General features: G+C 43.6%; 6 non-coding genes and 23 pseudogenes across 6 annotated transcripts; all 29 read right to left on the reverse strand.

Moving 5' to 3' along the window:
* Positions 1 to 74: 74 nt before the first annotated feature.
* Positions 75 to 193, reverse strand: LOC148417823 (5S ribosomal RNA; annotated as a pseudogene).
* A 113-nt stretch (positions 194 to 306) lies between these two features.
* On the reverse strand, positions 307 to 425 carry LOC148417824 (5S ribosomal RNA; annotated as a pseudogene).
* A 113-nt stretch (positions 426 to 538) lies between these two features.
* Positions 539 to 658, reverse strand: LOC148417825 (5S ribosomal RNA; annotated as a pseudogene).
* An 82-nt stretch (positions 659 to 740) lies between these two features.
* On the reverse strand, positions 741 to 859 carry LOC148417826 (5S ribosomal RNA; annotated as a pseudogene).
* Positions 860 to 972: 113 nt separating this feature from the next.
* On the reverse strand, positions 973 to 1,091 carry LOC148417827 (5S ribosomal RNA). The gene has a single exon (XR_015866756.1). It is a non-coding gene; the product is annotated as a 5S ribosomal RNA (ribosomal RNA).
* A 506-nt stretch (positions 1,092 to 1,597) lies between these two features.
* Positions 1,598 to 1,716, reverse strand: LOC148417828 (5S ribosomal RNA; annotated as a pseudogene).
* A 113-nt stretch (positions 1,717 to 1,829) lies between these two features.
* On the reverse strand, positions 1,830 to 1,949 carry LOC148417829 (5S ribosomal RNA; annotated as a pseudogene).
* Positions 1,950 to 2,031: 82 nt separating this feature from the next.
* LOC148417830 (5S ribosomal RNA) lies at positions 2,032 to 2,150 on the reverse strand. Its single transcript, XR_015866850.1, has one exon. It is a non-coding gene; the product is annotated as a 5S ribosomal RNA (ribosomal RNA).
* Positions 2,151 to 2,263: 113 nt separating this feature from the next.
* Positions 2,264 to 2,382, reverse strand: LOC148417831 (5S ribosomal RNA; annotated as a pseudogene).
* A 113-nt stretch (positions 2,383 to 2,495) lies between these two features.
* Positions 2,496 to 2,614, reverse strand: LOC148417832 (5S ribosomal RNA). Its single transcript, XR_015866757.1, has one exon. It is a non-coding gene; the product is annotated as a 5S ribosomal RNA (ribosomal RNA).
* A 113-nt stretch (positions 2,615 to 2,727) lies between these two features.
* On the reverse strand, positions 2,728 to 2,846 carry LOC148417833 (5S ribosomal RNA; annotated as a pseudogene).
* A 113-nt stretch (positions 2,847 to 2,959) lies between these two features.
* Positions 2,960 to 3,078, reverse strand: LOC148417834 (5S ribosomal RNA; annotated as a pseudogene).
* Positions 3,079 to 3,191: 113 nt separating this feature from the next.
* Positions 3,192 to 3,310, reverse strand: LOC148417835 (5S ribosomal RNA; annotated as a pseudogene).
* Positions 3,311 to 3,424: 114 nt separating this feature from the next.
* On the reverse strand, positions 3,425 to 3,543 carry LOC148417836 (5S ribosomal RNA; annotated as a pseudogene).
* Positions 3,544 to 3,656: 113 nt separating this feature from the next.
* LOC148417837 (5S ribosomal RNA) lies at positions 3,657 to 3,775 on the reverse strand. The gene has a single exon (XR_015866833.1). It is a non-coding gene; the product is annotated as a 5S ribosomal RNA (ribosomal RNA).
* A 113-nt stretch (positions 3,776 to 3,888) lies between these two features.
* On the reverse strand, positions 3,889 to 4,007 carry LOC148417838 (5S ribosomal RNA; annotated as a pseudogene).
* A 315-nt stretch (positions 4,008 to 4,322) lies between these two features.
* Positions 4,323 to 4,441, reverse strand: LOC148417839 (5S ribosomal RNA; annotated as a pseudogene).
* A 113-nt stretch (positions 4,442 to 4,554) lies between these two features.
* LOC148417840 (5S ribosomal RNA) lies at positions 4,555 to 4,673 on the reverse strand (annotated as a pseudogene).
* A 113-nt stretch (positions 4,674 to 4,786) lies between these two features.
* Positions 4,787 to 4,906, reverse strand: LOC148417841 (5S ribosomal RNA; annotated as a pseudogene).
* A 113-nt stretch (positions 4,907 to 5,019) lies between these two features.
* Positions 5,020 to 5,138, reverse strand: LOC148417842 (5S ribosomal RNA; annotated as a pseudogene).
* A 315-nt stretch (positions 5,139 to 5,453) lies between these two features.
* Positions 5,454 to 5,572, reverse strand: LOC148417843 (5S ribosomal RNA). Its single transcript, XR_015866852.1, has one exon. It is a non-coding gene; the product is annotated as a 5S ribosomal RNA (ribosomal RNA).
* A 113-nt stretch (positions 5,573 to 5,685) lies between these two features.
* LOC148417844 (5S ribosomal RNA) lies at positions 5,686 to 5,804 on the reverse strand (annotated as a pseudogene).
* Positions 5,805 to 5,917: 113 nt separating this feature from the next.
* On the reverse strand, positions 5,918 to 6,037 carry LOC148417845 (5S ribosomal RNA; annotated as a pseudogene).
* A 167-nt stretch (positions 6,038 to 6,204) lies between these two features.
* LOC148417846 (5S ribosomal RNA) lies at positions 6,205 to 6,323 on the reverse strand (annotated as a pseudogene).
* Positions 6,324 to 6,436: 113 nt separating this feature from the next.
* Positions 6,437 to 6,555, reverse strand: LOC148417847 (5S ribosomal RNA; annotated as a pseudogene).
* A 113-nt stretch (positions 6,556 to 6,668) lies between these two features.
* Positions 6,669 to 6,787, reverse strand: LOC148417848 (5S ribosomal RNA; annotated as a pseudogene).
* A 113-nt stretch (positions 6,788 to 6,900) lies between these two features.
* Positions 6,901 to 7,019, reverse strand: LOC148417849 (5S ribosomal RNA; annotated as a pseudogene).
* Positions 7,020 to 7,132: 113 nt separating this feature from the next.
* LOC148417850 (5S ribosomal RNA) lies at positions 7,133 to 7,251 on the reverse strand. The gene has a single exon (XR_015866758.1). It is a non-coding gene; the product is annotated as a 5S ribosomal RNA (ribosomal RNA).
* A 113-nt stretch (positions 7,252 to 7,364) lies between these two features.
* Positions 7,365 to 7,483, reverse strand: LOC148417851 (5S ribosomal RNA; annotated as a pseudogene).
* Between the last annotated feature and the right edge of the window lie 17 nt (positions 7,484 to 7,500).

Below are 7,500 nucleotides of genomic sequence, written 5' to 3' on the forward strand. Positions count from 1 at the left end.
AAAAAGGGTGTTAACCATTTAAAACAAACCAATTTGTAAGAGATATCTCTGGTCTTATTTGGAAAATGTGTAAAAGCTTACAGCACCTGTTATTCCCAGGCGGTCCCCCATCCAAGTACTAATCAGGCCCAACCTTGCTAAAATTCCGAGATTAGACGAGATCGGGCGTTCTCAGGGTAGTATGGCCGTAAGCTGTCACAAAATCTAAAAAGTCTTGCTTTATAAGAGGCAAAAGAAGGGTGTGAACCATTTAAAACAAACCAATTTGTGAGAGATATCTCTGGTCCTATTTGGAAAATGTGTAAAAGCTTACAGCACCTGGTATTCCCAGGCGGTCTCCCATCCAAGTACTAACCAGGCCCGACCTTGCTAGGCTTCCGAGATCAGACGAGATCGGGCATCCTCAGGGTAGTATGGCCGTAAGCGCTTACATAAACTAAAAATTCATGCTTTATAAGAGGCAAAAAAAGGGTGTGAACCATTTAAAACAAACCAATTTGTAAAAGATATCTCTGGTCCTATTTGGAAAATGTGTAAAAGCTTACAGCACCTGGTATTCCCAGGCGGTCTCCGAGTCCAAGTACTAAACAGGCCCGACCTTGCTAAGCTTCCGAGATCAGGCGAGATCTGGCGTTCTCAGGGTAGTATGGCCGTAAGCGGTTAAAAAAGAAGGGTTTGAACCAGTTAAAACAAACCATTTTGTAAGAGACATTTCTGGTCCTTTTTGGAAAATGTGTAAAAGCTTACAGCACCTGGTATTCCCAGGCGGTCTCCCATCCAAGTACTAATCAGGCCCAACCTTGCTAAGCTTCCGAGACCAGACGAGATCGGGCGTTCTCAGGGTAGTATGGCCGTAAGCTGTCACAAAAACTAAAAAGTCTTGCTTTATAAGAGGCAAAAGAAGGGTGTGAACCATTTAAAACAAACCAATTTGTAAGAGATATCTCTGGTCCTATTTGGAAAATGTGTAAAAGCTTACAGCACCTGTTATTCCCAGGCGGTCTCCCATCCAAGTACTAATCAGGCCCAACCTTGCTAAGCTTCCGAGATCAGACGAGATCGGGCGTTCTCAGGGTAGTATGGCCGTAAGCTGTCACAAAAACTAAAAAGTCTTGCTTTATAAGAGGAAAAAGAAGGGTGTGAACCATTTAAAACAAATCAATTTGTAAGAGATATCTCTGGTCCTATTTGGAAAATGTGTAAAAGCTTACAGCACCTGGTATTCCCAGGCGGTCTCCGAGTCCAAGTACTAAACAGGCCCGACCTTGCTAAGCTTCCGAGATCAGACGAGATCGGGCGTTGTCCAATTTAAAACAAACCAATTTGTGAGAGATATCTCTGGTCCTATTTGGAAAATGTGTAAAAGGTTACAGCACCTGGTATTCCCAGGCGGTCTCTGAGTCCAAGTACTAAACAGGCCCGACCTTGCTAAGCTTCCGAGATCAGACAAGATCGGGCGTTGTCAGGGTAGTGTGGCCGTAAGCGGTTACAAAAACTAAAAATTCATGCGTTATAAGAGGCAAAAGAAGGGTGTGAACCATTTAAAACAAACCAATTTGTAAGAGATATCTCTGGTCCTATTTGGAAAATGTGTAAAAGCTTACAGCACCTGGTATTCCCAGGCGGTCTCCCATCCAAGTACTAACCAGGCCCGACCTTGCTAGGCTTCCGAGATCAGACGAGATCGGGCGTCCTCAGGGTAGTATGGCCGTAAGCGCTTACAAAAACTACAAATTCATGCTTTATAAGAGGCAAAAAAAGGGTGTGAACCATTTAAAACAAACCAATTTGTAAGAGATATCTCTGGTCCTATTTGGAAAATGTGTAAAAGCTTACAGCACCTGGTATTCCCAGGCGGTCTCCGAGTCCAAGTACTAAACAGGCCCGACCTTGCTAAGCTTCCGAGATCAGGCGAGATCTGGCGTTCTCAGGGTAGTATGGCCATAAGCGGTTATAAAAGAAGGGTTTGAACCAGTTAAAACAAACCATTTTGTAAGAGACATTTCTGGTCCTATTTGGAAAATGTGTAAAAGCTTACAGCACCTGGTATTCCCAGGCGGTCTCCCATCCAAGTACTAATCAGGCCCAACCTTGCTAAGCTTCCGAGATCAGACGAGATCGGGCGTTCTCAGGGTAGTATGGCCGTAAGCTGTCACAAAAACTAAAAAGTCTTGCTTTATAAGAGGCAAAAGAAGGGTGTGAACCATTTAAAACAAACCAATTTGTAAGAGATATCTCTGGTCCTATTTGGAAAATGTGTAAAAGCTAACAGCACCTGTTATTCCCAGGCGGTCTCCCATCCAAGTACTAATCAGGCCCAACCTTGCTAAGCTTCCGAGATCAGACGAGATCGGGCGTTCTCAGGGTAGTATGGCCGTAAGCTGTCACAAAAACTAAAAAGTCTTGCTTTATAAGAGGCAAAAGAAGGGTGTGAACCATTTAAAACAAACCAATTTGTAAGAGATATCTCTGGTCCTATTTGGAAAATGTGTAAAAGCTTACAGCACCTGTTATTCCCAGGCGGTCTCCCATCCAAGTACTAATCAGGCCCAACCTTGCTAAGCTTCCGAGATCAGACGAGATCGGGCGTTCTCAGGGTAGTATGGCCGTAAGCTGTCACAAAAACTAAAAAGTCTTGCTTTATAAGAGGAAAAAGAAGGGTGTGAACCATTTAAAACAAATCAATTTGTAAGAGATATCTCTGGTCCTATTTGGAAAATGTGTAAAAGCTTACAGCACCTGGTATTCCCAGGCGGTCCCCCATCCAAGTACTAATCAGGCCCAACCTTGCTAAGATTCCGAGATTAGACGAGATCGGGCGTTCTCAGGGTAGTATGGCCGTAAGCTGTCACAAAATCTAAAAAGTCTTGCTTTATAAGAGGCAAAAGAAGGGTGTGAACCATTTAAAACAAACCAATTTGTGAGAGATATCTCTGGTCCTATTTGGAAAATGTGTAAAAGCTAACAGCACCTGTTATTCCCAGGCGGTCTCCCATCCAAGTACTAATCAGGCCCAACCTTGCTAAGCTTCCGAGATCAGACGAGATCGGGCGTTCTCAGGGTAGTATGGCCGTAAGCTGTCACAAAAACTAAAAAGTCTTGCTTTATAAGAGGCAAAAGAAGGGTGTGAACCATTTAAAACAAACCAATTTGTAAGAGATATCTCTGGTCCTATTTGGAAAATGTGTAAAGGCTTACAGCACCTGGTATTCCCAGGCGGTCTCCCATTCAAGTACTAACCAGGCCCGACCTTGCTAAGCTTCCGAGATCAGGTAACATCGGGCGTTCTCAGGGTAGTATGGCCGTAAGCTGTCACAAAAAACTAAAAATTCATGCTTTATAAGAGGCAAAAAAAGGGTGTGAACCATTTAAAACAAACCAATTTGTAAGAGATATCTCTGGTCTTATTTGGAAAATGTGTAAAAGCTTACAGCACCTGTTATTCCCAGGCGGTCCCCCATCCAAGTACTAATCAGGCCCAACCTTGCTAAGATTCCGAGATTAGACAAGATCGGGCGTTCTCAGGGTAGTATGGCCGTAAGCTGTCACAAAATCTAAAAAGTCTTGCTTTATAAGAGGCAAAAGAAGGGTGTGAACCATTTAAAACAAACCAATTTGTAAGAGATATCTCTGGTCCTATTTGGAAAATGTGTAAAAGCTTACAGCACCTGTTATTCCCAGGCGGTCTCCCATCCAAGTACTAATCAGGCCTAACCTTGCTAAGCTTCCGAGATCAGACGAGATCGGGCATTCTCAGGGTAGTATGGCCGTAAGCTGTCACAAAAACTAAAAAGTCTTGCTTTATAAGAGGCAAAAGAAGGGTGTGAACCATTTAAAACAAACCAATTTGTAAGAGATATCTCTGGTCCTATTTGGAAAATGTGTAAAAGCTTACAGCACCTGGTATTCCCAGGCGGTCTCCCATCCAAGTACTAACCAGGCCCGACCTTGCTAGGCTTCCGAGATCAGACGAGATCGGGCATCCTCAGGGTAGTATGGCCGTAAGCGCTTACATAAACTAAAAATTCATGCTTTATAAGAGGCAAAAAAAGGGTGTGAACCATTTAAAACAAACCAATTTGTAAAAGATATCTCTGGTCCTATTTGGAAAATGTGTAAAAGCTTACAGCACCTGGTATTCCCAGGCGGTCTCCGAGTCCAAGTACTAAACAGGACCGACCTTGCTAAGCTTCCGAGATCAGGCGAGATCTGGCGTTCTCAGGGTAGTATGGCCGTAAGCGGTTATAAAAGAAGGGTTTGAACCAGTTAAAACAAACCATTTTGTAAGAGACATTTCTGGTCCTTTTTGAAAAATGTGTAAAAGCTTACAGCACCTGGTATTCCCAGGCGGTCTCCCATCCAAGTACTAATCAGGCCCAACCTTGCTAAGCTTCCAAGACCAGACGAGATCGGGCGTTCTCAGGGTAGTATGGCCGTAAGCTGCCACAAAAACTAAAAAGTCTTGCTTTATAAGAGGCAAAAGAAGGGTGTGAACCATTTAAAACAAACCAATTTGTAAGAGATATCTCTGGTCCTATTTGGAAAATGTGTAAAAGCTTACAGCACCTGTTATTCCCAGGCGGTCTCCCATCCAAGTACTAATCAGGCCCAACCTTGCTAAGCTTCCGAGACCAGACGAGATCGGGCGTTCTCAGGGTAGTATGGCCGTAAGCTGTCACAAAAACTAAAAAGTCTTGCTTTATAAGAGGAAAAAGAAGGGTGTGAACCATTTAAAACAAATCAATTTGTAAGAGATATCTCTGGTCCTATTTGGAAAATGTGTAAAAGCTTACAGCACCTGGTATTCCCAGGCGGTCTCCGAGTCCAAGTACTAAACAGGCCCGACCTTGTTAAGCTTCCGAGATCAGACGAGATCGGGCGTTGTCAGGGTAGTGTGGCCGTAAGCGGTTACAAAAACTAAAAATTCATGCGTTATAAGAGGCAAAAGAAGGGTGTGAACCGTTTAAAACAAACCAATTTGTAAGAGATATCTCTGGTCCTATTTGGAAAATGTGTAAAAGCTTACAGCACCTGGTATTCCCAGGCGGTCTCCCATCCAAGTACTAACCAGGCCCGACCTCGCTAGGCTTTCGAGATCAGACGAGATCGGGCGTCCTCAGGGTAGTATGGCCGTAAGCGCTTACAAAAACTAAAAATTCATGCTTTATAAGAGGCAAAAAAAGGGTGTGAACCATTTAAAACAAACCAATTTGTAAAAGATATCTCTGGTCCTATTTGGAAAATGTGTAAAATCTTACAGCACCTGGTATTCCCAGGCGGTCTCCGAGTCCAAGTACTAAACAGGACCGACCTTGCTAAGCTTCCGAGATCAGGCGAGATCTGGCGTTCTCAGGGTAGTATGGCCGTAAGCGGTTATAAAAGAAGGGTTTGAACCAGTTAAAACAAACCATTTTGTAAGAGACATTTCTGGTCCTATTTGGAAAATGTGTAAAAGCTTACAGCACCTGGTATTCCCAGGCGGTCTCCCATCCAAGTACTAATCAGGCCCAACCTTGCTAAGCTTCCGAGATCAGACGAGATCGGGCGTTCTCAGGGTAGTATGGCCGTAAGCTGTCACACAAACTAAAAAGTCTTGCTTTATAAGAGGCAAAAGAAGGGTGTGAACCATTTAAAACAAACCAATTTGTAAGAGATAACTCTGGTCCTATTTGGAAAATGTGTAAAAGCTTAAAGCACCTGGTATTCCCAGTCAGTCTCCCATCCAAGTACTAACCAGGCCCGACCTTGCTAGGCTTCCGAGATCAGACGAGATCGGGCGTCCTCAGGGTAGTATGGCCGTAAGCGCTTGCAAAAACTAAAAATTCATGCTTTATAAGAGGCAAAAGAAGGGTGTGAACCATTTAAAACAAACCAATTTGTAAGAGATATATCTGGTCCTATTTGGAAAATGTGTAAAAGCTTACAGCACCTGGTATTCCCAGGCGGTCTCCGAGTCCAAGTACTAAACAGGCCCGACCTTGCTAAGCTTCCGAGATCAGACGAGATCGGGCGTTGTCAGGGTAGTGTGGCCGTAAGCGGTTACAAAAACTAAAAATTCATGCAGGGTTCTCAGGGTAGTATGGCCGTAAGCTGTCACAAAAACTAAAAAGTCTTGCTTTATAAGAGGCAAAAGAAGGGTGTGAACCATTTAAAACAAACCAATTTGTAAGAGATATCTCTGGTCCTATTTGGAAAATGTGTAAAAGCTTACAGCACCTGTTATTCCCAGGCGGTCTCCCATCCAAGTACTAATCAGGCCCAACCTTGCTAAGCTTCCGAGATCAGACGAGATCGGGCATTCTCAGGGTAGTATGGCCGTAAGCTGTCACAAAAACTAAAAAGTCTTGCTTTATAAGAGGCAAAAGAAGGGTGTGAACCATTTAAAACAAACCAATTTGTGAGAGATATCTCTGGTCCTATTTGGAAAATGTGTAAAAGCTTACAGCACCTGTTATTCCCAGGCGGTCTCCCATCCAAGTACTAATCAGGCCCAACCTTGCTAAGCTTCCGAGATCAGACGAGATCGGGCATTCTCAGGGTAGTATGGCCGTAAGCTGTCACAAAAACTAAAAAGTCTTGCTTTATAAGAGGCAAAAGAAGGGTGTGAACTATTTAAAACAAACCAATTTGTAAGAGATATCTCTGGTCCTATTTGGAAAATGTGTAAAGGCTTACAGCACCTGGTATTCCCAGGCGGTCTCCCATTCAAGTACTAACCAGGCCCGACCTTGCTAAGCTTCCGAGATCAGGTGACATCGGGCGTTCTCAGGGTAGTATGGCCGTAAGCTGTCACAAATACTAATAATTCATGCTTTATAAGAGGCAAAAGAAGGGTGTGAACCATTTAAAACAAACCAATTTGTAAGAGATATCTCTGGTCCTATTTGGAAAATGTGTAAAAGCTTACAGCACCTGGTATTCCCAGGCGGTCCCCCATCCAAGTACTAATCAGGCCCAACCTTGCTAAGATTCCGAGATTAGACGAGATCGGGCGTTCTCAGGGTAGTATGGCCGTAAGCTGTCACAAAATCTAAAAAGTCTTGCTTTATAAGAGGCAAAAGAAGGGTGTGAACCATTTAAAACAAACCAATTTGTAAGAGATATCTCTGGTCCTATTTGGAAAATGTGTAAAAGCTTACAGCACCTGTTATTCCCAGGCGGTCTCCCATCCAAGTACTAATCAGGCCCAACCTTGCTAAGCTTCCGAGATCAGACGAGATCGGGCGTTCTCAGGGTAGTATGGCCGTAAGCTGTCACAAAAACTAAAAAGTCTTGCTTTATAAGAGGAAAAAGAAGGGTGTGAACCATTTAAAACAAATCAATTTGTAAGAGATATCTCTGGTCCTATTTGGAAAATGTGTAAAAGCTTACAGCACCTGGTATTCCCAGGCGGTCCCCCATCCAAGTACTAATCAGGCCCAACCTTGCTAAGATTCCGAGATTAGACGAGATCGGGCGTTCTCAGGGTAGTATGGCCGTAAGCTGTCACAAAATCTAAAA

This window comes from Hippichthys cyanospilos, chromosome 9 (assembly GCF_059441005.1).
Source record: "Hippichthys cyanospilos isolate Australia breed blue-spotted pipefish chromosome 9, RoL_Hcya_1.0, whole genome shotgun sequence".
Taxonomy (NCBI): Eukaryota; Metazoa; Chordata; class Actinopteri; order Syngnathiformes; family Syngnathidae; genus Hippichthys; species Hippichthys cyanospilos.